The following is a 9,344-nucleotide window of genomic DNA, read 5'->3' as shown; positions in this document are numbered from 1 at the left end:
GTCTAGCTGGGGAGCTGAGAGGTGAAACAAAGGGCAGCAGAAGCTGACACATACATACACACATATTAGTTAGACTCATTTATATAGGTAAGAGTTTAATTATGTTTTGCTTGCGACTGCAAAGTTGTGCATGAGTGACAGTTTGTGCAGAACGTGGACCTGATGTTCCAGAAGATAAGCCTGGGCAGGATGGTGACAGGAAGCACCTGGGGTCGAGCCGAAGACGATGTTCTTTTAAAACTATGACAAAGTTAACTGAACGTTTGTGGTTTTGCATTGACGTATGCTGTATTGAGTCTGCTTGGCAACAGAAGGGGGGGGGAGCAGTATCACCCCCAACCCTATAAAACCTTTGTCTGACTATTGTAAGATAGTTCAAGACTGCTTGGGCTGTTGGATTCACACATGTGTAATTCATTAAAATGTCGTCTAATTGCACCAGCCCGGATCAGTGGTTATTTTTGGATTCCCCTCAATATCTGAACCTTAACAATCTCCTCAGTCATTCCTTCTCATGGCACCTCACGAAACCTGCAAATTAAAAATTGACCACTCTTTTGCCACACGGCTCTCGCCATGTGTCAACTCCCAGCCCGTTCTCACTCCCGAGGCACAACATCTCAACGTTTTGTCACGTCCCATGGCGTTCCTGAGGAATGTGACAGGTGACCGTCCTCGTTCTTATGGTACATGCCGGGTTATGGATGAAATCGAGTGCAATGACAGTCCCACGGTAAAAGACATTCCGGCCCTGTATTCCAGCACTAAACCTAACCTTATCCCTAACCATAACCGTAACCTTATTCCTAACGGTAACCAGCACTTTACTGATATGAAATAGAGTTTTCCCAAGGTATTTTAAGAAAAAGAGCAAACATGTGTAGATTGAGTCCAAACGGTTCCCATATTTCCTCATTTTTGTGATGTAGTCATTTAGGATTGTGTTGGGTAGGAACGTCAATTGTCACTTTTCTGTGTGTGCTGAATCCTTTACAAGCATTCTTAAAGAAACATTGGCAGTAGCATCCTAGGTCAGGCCTAGTTCACCCAGATTCCAGAGGTGCTGTAAAAGACCCATAAAGTTAACTGTCACAGTTCTGGGTCATTTTGACCCAGCTTCTTCAGTTTTTTGTATTTTGGTATATTTCTATAGTATTGATTATTATTCTAGATTAAGTTCAGTGTCTGTCTGCCTCCTTGTAAATTGTTTCTTGTTTCCTGTTTTACTTTGGAGGTTCGTGTCTGGTGTCAGTATGTTCGGTTTACGTTTCCCCTGTCTCGTCAGCTGTGATTTCTCCCAGGTGTGTTCCCCTCCTGTCTCTCATCCCTTGATTACTGCCGTGTGTATATTAGCCCTGTGTTTCCTTTGTTCTCTGTCGCATCGTTAATGTCTACTCACCCTCAGTCTATGCTCTGTGTTCCGGTCCCTGTGTATCTGCCTCTTAGTTTATATTTTCCCAGTGTAGTTAGTCTGCTGTTCATCGGCAACCTGCAAATAAAGCTGTTTAATTTGAGTTCATCTTCGCCTCACTGAAACCTGTATTTTGGGTCCTTCTCTCCTTGCCTGCGGGTACGCAGCCATGAAAGAACGATGCGACCATTTCCTGGACCCAGCGGTTTCATCCCAGGAGTATGATCTTCTCCCGCATCCACAGCCTGGTCAAGCGGATTTCCCACTCTAAGGACGTTAAGACAATGGCAGTTGGGATTAACGCCATCATAGTGATCCTGGAGGGAAATCCTCATCTGCGGCCACTAAAGGGATTCATGGGCTTCATAGACCAGCTGCACGAAGCCCAGGAGGTGCTACAAGCTCGGGAGCTCGCAGCTTTCGCCCGCTCCCGGTATTCCGTCAAAAAGCCCCCACAGCAGCAGCAGCGGGGCACGGAGCTTTCCACCACACACCGGCGACCGCCATTAGAGAGGGGAATCTCTACGCAGCTGCTGCGGAATTCCTCCTCGTGCCATTCTGTGCCTAACTCATTGGCCTCCTTCCTGGCAGCAATGTGGTCAGAGGAGGAGGAGCCAGCCTTCATTGCTCCACCATCACCAGTTTCCTCCGTCTCCTCTGTTACCTCATCAGGGAGGAAATGTTGGTCACGCCACCGGCACCCCATAACTCAGCCAGATTCTGGGACTTCTGAGCAGCCGGCTGGGCTTGCATTTCCAGGGACTACTGAGCTAGTGCAACCCGCTCCTCTCTCCGCTGGCAGCTTAACTGAGCCGCCTCTGCCTCCTGTTTCTGCTGTGAGCCCAGGTGAGCTCAGCCAACCTGCAAAAGACTGTTGTTTATCTCTTCACTCGGAACAGAAGCCTCTGAGACAGACTGTTTTCTGTGACCTCATCCCGCCATCACCAGCGCCTGCAGCTTTCGCTGGGGGGACCGAGGAGCCCGTCCAGCTGTCACCGTCATCAGGGGGCTCAGGGACCGCTTCAGCCTGCTGATTTCGCTGGGGGTAACGAGGAGCCCGTCCAGCTATCACCATCGCCTGCAGCGCCACCACCTGCGGCTCCCACGCTCCTTATCACATAATGAGTTTCTTCTCATGTAATCAAATTGTGCCATGTTAGAACTTCTTCACAAATCCGATATTCAACAATCAGCTCACACAGCTCACTCATTCAAGATCCCTCATCAGCATTCTGTTTTCTCCCTATGATGCAATGCTCGTTCCTCCAAAATAATATTAGACACTAGTCTATGTATCGCTTTTCATCTTACTAATGACTTGGACAAGATGACAAACAGAATCGCATGCTTAGACGCTGTCTGGTCTTCATGAGTTTCATTGTATGTGTATGTAGGGTTATTATGGTTAATGCATTTTCTGTTTGTGTGTGCTTTCGTGCACCTCTCTCATTACATTTTCATTATTCTCATCACTGCTTCAAACAACACACATGTTTCTCTCTGTTTTTTGATCTCTCCTTTCTTAAAAACAGAAAGACGGATTGCAGTCCTTTCAGGCTGAGAAACACCAAACACTCTTCATACTGTCATTGCTTTTCTTTTTTTTTCATCAACACAACTATTTTATTTCTTTTGTGTCCACTGGGCAGAAGGCGGCCTGCAGAATCATGTCTGCCCCAGCTGGAGACCGCTTCACACACACACATCGTGATATCAGACACATTCACCTGCTTTTCTTTTCGACAAAACAAATATGATGCTGATGCTATAAAAGCCTTACACACATAAATCAGAATGCAAGAAAAACTGCTGCCCATCTAAGTGTGAGGAAGAAACTGAACTCAATTCAATTCAATTCAATTTTATTTATATAGCACCAAATCACAACAAAAGTCACCTCAAGGCGCTTCATAGGCACAGAGAAAAACCCAACAATCATATGACCCCCTATGCGCAAGCACTTTGGCGACAGTGGGAAGGAAAAACTCCCTTTTAACAGGAAGGAAGTTCTCCGGCAGAACCAGGTTCAGGTAGGGGCGGCCATCTGCTGCGACCGGTTGGGGTGATAGAAGGAAAAAGGGATGAAAGACATGCTGTGGAAGAGAGACAGAGGTTAATAACAGATATGATTCAATGCAGAGAGGTCTATTAACACATAGTGAGTGAGAAAGGTGACTGGAAAGGAAAAACTCAGTGCATCATGGGAATCCAGCATATTGAAGCATAACTAAGGGAGGATTCAAGGTCACCTGGTCCAGCCCTAACTATATGCTTTAGCAAAAAGGAATGTTTTAAGCCTAATCTTGAAAACAGAGATAGTGTCTGTCTCCCAAATCCAAACTGCAAGCTGGTTCCACAAAAGAGGGGCCTGAAAACTGAAGGCTCTCCCTCCCATTCTACTTTTAAATACTCTAGGAACAACAAGTAGGCCTGCAGTGCGAGAGCGAAGTTCTCTAATAGGGTGATATGGTACTACAAGGTCATTAAGCTAAGATGGGGCCTGATTATTTAAGACCTTGTATGTGAGGAGCAGGATTTTGAATTCAATTCTGGATTTAACAGGAAGCCAACGAAGGGAAGCCAAAACAGGAAAAATATGCTCTCGCTTTCTAGTACCTGTCAGTACTCTTCCTGCAGCATTTTGGATTAGCTGAAGACTTTTCAGTGAGTTTTTAGGACATCCTGATAATAATGAATTACAGTAGTCTAGCCTGGAAGTAATAAATGCATGAACTAGTTTTTCAACGTCACTAAGAGACAGGATATTTCTAACTTTAGAGATGTTGCGCAAGTGGAAGAAAGCAGTCTTACATATTTGTTTAATATGTGTGTTGAAGGACATGTCCTGGTCAAAAATGACTCCAAGGTTCCTCACAGCATTACTGGAGGCCAAGGTAATGCCAATCTCAGTCCACGAGGGCCGGTGTCCCTGCAGGTTTTAGATGTGTCCTCGAACCAACACAGCTTATTTAAATGGCTAAATTAGCTCCTCAACATGTCCTGAAGTTCTCCAGAGGCCTGGTAATGAACTAATCATGTGATTCAGGTGTGTTGACCCAAGGTGAGATCTAAAACCTTCAGGGTCACCGGCCCTCGTGGACTGAGATTGCCCTCCCCTGATCTAGAGTGTGATTAAAGTGGTGGGTGGGTTCTTTTACATTTTGAGAGAAGCCAATTGAGTCTAATAACAGATTGAATGCCATGTCGAGGCTGTCATTTTTAGCATCTACATGAATGTTAAAATCACCCACAATAATTATTTTATCTGAGCTGAGCACTAAATCAGATAAAAAGTCTAAGAAATCTGAAAGAAACTCTGTGCACTCTAAAAAATGAAACATGGGCTTTTTAAAAATTAATTCATAGTTTTATGTTCAATATACTTAAAATTGTTAATCTTATGTGTATAATTAATATTTTTAAATTTGATTTAATTAATTCTAAACCGTTTTAATGTTAAATAATAGTGATATTTTCAATTTATTGAACACATTTAATTAAATCCAAAGAGCCCTTTCCACATCCTTTCTGAGCATGCGCAGAGAATGAAAAAAATCTTCGCGCATACGCATTCGCCTTCTTCATCTACGCCACAGTGTGCTTTGGCCACGTGTCTGGAAAGAGGGATTAATCACAATTCATCCGCTGGAGTTAAGGTAATTTCTTCGTATTTTTAATAGAATATAATTTAACTAGTACTTTGTGATAATATATGGCGTATATTTTTCCGGTAAATATATGGGCCGTGTGTGTTCTGTAGGTTTTAGCATTTTGTAGCATTTAGCTAGCATTGGAAACATTGATTTGCATATTCGATGTTACTGCACATTTGAATATTGCCCCATCTGCGTTTAAAATTTCATTCGCACTCCGAATAGCACACTTATTTTATTTGTTTTATTGCAGTATCAAGTTAGGAGAATGTTAGCTGTCCACTGCTTGCTTAGCTTGGCCTGTGTGAGTGTGTCACGCAGGCGACCTCTGAAGGTGACCCCCACTTACCCCCAAAAATAAAATCAAGTATACTGGGTGGTTAATGCTCCGTTTGTGTCGGTTTGTGCTGTTATAATCATCATTTGTATCACTATGGTGTCAAAGTGATTACACTTTTATTTCATAGGTCATTCAGAGTTCACCAGTCCAAGCAACACAAAAACGGCCCAAAATAGGACAAAAAAAACATGCCACAAAATGCTCTGCTTGGTTAGTGCTTGTTTGTGCCGGTAAAATTAACATTTGTGCTGCTACGGTTTTGCAGTTATTAATGTTTTAGTTTTTCGCGATGACGTAACGGGCGTCGAGCACGCTCCCCGTGCTTACGGGCGCGAGTGAGCGTCCGGGTGATGTAGACGTCGTAGGGAACGCTCGCTCGCACCCGAGCATTTTGTGGCATGTTTTGACCTATTTTGGGCCATTTTCGTGTTGCTTGGGGGGGCTCGTGAACTCTGAATGACCTATTAAATAAAAGTGTAATATCCTTGACACCGTAGCAATACAAACGATGATTTTACCAGCACAAACCGACACAAACGGAGCACTAACCACCTAGTATACTTGATTTTATTTTTGGGGGCAAGGGGGTCACGTTCAGACTGGGCTGCTCCGGTATATAATGGTAAACGTGGTCACATGAACAGAAGACAATCGATTGGAGATAGAAGGCATGATTTATGAAATGAGTTACAGAAATGTTGGAGCATTTGAAATTTAACTTGTATTATTAATACATTTTAAAAGAAACAGGGGTGTTCTTAAGTTTAGACCATCTCCGTGCAACCCCTTGCATGTGTCTCACTGTACACAATTTTTTGTGGTTTTCTTTTTCTCTCAGGTTGCTGCTTGTGGAATTTGGAGCTGTGGAGATTTGAGCTGTGCTCCAAAAGTGCATGTAAAGGTACAAAATGCTTTCATATTATTTACTTTCTCCTTAATATGCAATTTTACATTTTGAATTCTCTTATTTGGTCTTTTAGGTTATAAATGTGGTGTTGTAAGCTTTGCTCTTTAAGTGTATCTAAAAGGTACCAAATTCTAAAACACTTGAGACTTAAACACTCAATTCTTGGTCTGAGACGCTCATATCCGTGCATTTACAGTCATTGTCTTTGTACTTTCAAAACATGGGGTGGTCTTAGGACTCATCTAAGTCGTGCACATGTTGCTAAGCCCTCTCACACTGTAGAACATGTTATTTTGACTTGTCCTTCTTGTTCTGAAAGCCACATATCAACAAGCAGAGAATGCTTCCTCCATATTAATAAACATCTCAAGAGGTTTGAGACAGTAGATTGTGTTTATCAAAATTGTTCTTTCAAAACTAATGTATATGGTACTTTCCAGACACAAGAGTAGAAAACATTCATTCATGCATGCTAAGAGATTTCAAAAATGAAATAGTGAAAAGAACCGAATTTACAAGTAAAAATGATCTTTCTGAGGAGTCTGCAGATGAACGGTCCTCTGACTTGCATTGTGAAGCTGGTGTAGTTAGTGAAAATTTGGAGGAAGCTGTAGTTAAAAACCTTGCCTTGGTTTTATTGACGTTGGAGGTCTTTTCACATGTACCAACATCAGCAATCGACAATTTAATCGAGGGGCTACATTTTCTATTCACTACTTCTGCTTTACCCTTAACAAATAGTTTAACTTTGGCTGTTCTCAAGGAGTATAATAATATTGAGGTTAGTGCATTGCTAGTGAATGAGTTGTGCACTGCATTATACACTGGAAATCCACTACTTAAAAGTATTGCAAAAGGAGGATCACTTGAAACAACATTTAAGCGCAAGAAGTTTTACTATGAGAAGTTTAATGTTGTTGAGCCAGAGGAATATGTTCTAGAGGAAAAAACAAAAAAAACCTTTCAATATATTCCACTGCTAAAGTTATTGGAGCAGTTACTTCAATGTGAAGATATTGTTGGAAAGCTAGTTGACATATAATCTTTATGGGAATGAATTTGTAAGCTTCTCATTCTCTAACACAAAATAGTGCTTGCTTGCAACGTGTTGCCCCCTAATGGCAGAAAACTACACACTATCACTTTAAATATTAGAATAAAATCTGCTTTGCCCTTTAGTATATTTTGGAAAAGCAGACATTTGTGAAAGTAGGTGTCTGCTGTGCATCCAGTTAAAGACCATACATCTAGATTGTCAACTAGCAGGCTACGTTACATTACTGTGACATTGTTTCTCCCTGCAAGTTGTGAAATGAGGGTTATAAATTCATCTTTATGGGGAAAAAGCATGTTTAAAATTACTTACAATTATGAATTGGTTAAACAACAATAAAAATTGTCTTTTTATGTTTGTGGGGGTCTCTACTAACATCAAAACAGTAATTGCCCTGCATGTGTTATTTTGTTTAGAGTTCCCGAATCGAAGTGAAGTGAAGTGTGAATGCATCCTTCAAGCTGTGATTATATACCTGAATGAGAACCCTCAAAATATCATCAAAGAGTACATGGTAAGTTTATTTTTAAAGAGATATTTTCACCCCTCGGTAAAATTTTGACTGTCATATTTCCCAGAGTTTTATAAGTTGAAAAATGCTGCCAGATCAGGCATTCTCCTGATCTGGCAGCAATCATTTTTCTTTAAATTAGCTTACAACAATAAAGTGCATGGGAACTACTAGGATTTTGTTTCCATTCACTTACATTGTTTTATGCTAAACTAAAGAAAATAACCCTGGTCAGCACAATATTAATATTATTATTAATAATATAATTACTTTGGCACAGGTCCATCTGAGTGAGGTGTAAATTAACTCTTCAGTCAGTGTAGAGGGCAAAGTACTCACCACCTGTTGTGTAGCAGGTAGCATCCAGCTGCTGCTGGATCCAACCCTTCATCTTACAGCCATTTTATTGTTTTTGTTATCCTTTCCGTTACAACTCACACAACTATTGAAAATGCCCCCTCCTTGGCCAACTTGGTTATTTACTCCAAAGTCACATTTTATCTCAAGAGGGTTTGAGATTTGCCGTTTGCCCTGGGAATGTTCGCGTGAAAAATGTGCTCATAGGGTGTTTCATTAGCATCGTGCGGCTGTACACCACACATGGTGGGGTCACCCACAAGTGTCAGTTTTTTAGTTTTGTTTTTGTCATTCGATACGTGTGCGGTCTGGAACTCTCTCGGCCGTTTGAAACTCCTGCCGTGTGAACCGGGCTTAACGATGTGCACCGCTGCATGCTCCTTCTGCCCAGTCCATGTTTCATTTCTCTTCTTCTTGGTCTTTATTTGGTGATAGTCTTAAATCCGCACTTTTCTTTGGTCTGTTCTCCTCAGTCTCATTCAGGGATCTGTGTAATTATGGTAGTGTGGACCATTTAACTAAAATGGAGTCAATAGACAGATGATGGGATGACCAAAATACAACGGATTTAAAATATTTCTGTCCTTTTCAGGATTTCAACGTGATGGACGCTGAAGAGCTCGAAAGGATGGATTTGGGGTGTTTATAAAATAATCCACGAAGGAGCACAGCCTGATGACTCCCTTGAAGATGTTGGCATCTTTATCGAGAGATGCACCGTCTTGCAGGATCTTCACGATGTGGCGAGCAGGTGTGCACTTTTGTTTGGGCTAATTAACTGCCTCAATCTGAGTTACCCAAAGCCACTTCGCTACACATTTGAGTTCCTCCAGAAGGTACTCATGGGACTGGAAGACAAAAAACTGTCTAACAAAATACAAGTGCTGAAGAACAAACTCTGCCAAAAGGAGACGCATTGACTCTTCCAGATCGAAATGTCCCCCAAAATAAGTGCTCTGTTTTCTTGCTGATCCTTGTTTGTAAATATTTTGTCATAGCTTTTAATATTTAAGAGATTTACTGAATGCTATTTTTCTTTTGATTGTGGAAAAGAAAACGTAATTCAGAAACAGAGTTTTTTGAACTGGGGACAAAATTACCCAGATGGATA

At 41.7% G+C, this 9,344-nt stretch overlaps 1 long non-coding RNA gene across 1 annotated transcript; it reads left to right on the top strand.

Moving 5' to 3' along the window:
* The first annotated feature begins 4,836 nt into the window (after positions 1 to 4,836).
* LOC109199972 (uncharacterized) lies at positions 4,837 to 9,063 on the top strand. Its single transcript, XR_002060208.2, has 4 exons — positions 4,837 to 5,067; positions 6,243 to 6,305; positions 7,782 to 7,879; positions 8,826 to 9,063. It is a non-coding gene; the product is annotated as an uncharacterized LOC109199972 (long non-coding RNA).
* The last annotated feature ends 281 nt before the right edge of the window (positions 9,064 to 9,344 follow it).

Source organism: Oreochromis niloticus, unplaced genomic scaffold (assembly GCF_001858045.2).
Source record: "Oreochromis niloticus isolate F11D_XX unplaced genomic scaffold, O_niloticus_UMD_NMBU tig00002964_pilon, whole genome shotgun sequence".
Lineage (NCBI taxonomy): Eukaryota > Metazoa > Chordata > Actinopteri > Cichliformes > Cichlidae > Oreochromis > Oreochromis niloticus.
This window is presented reverse-complemented; position numbering and strand designations above follow the sequence as displayed.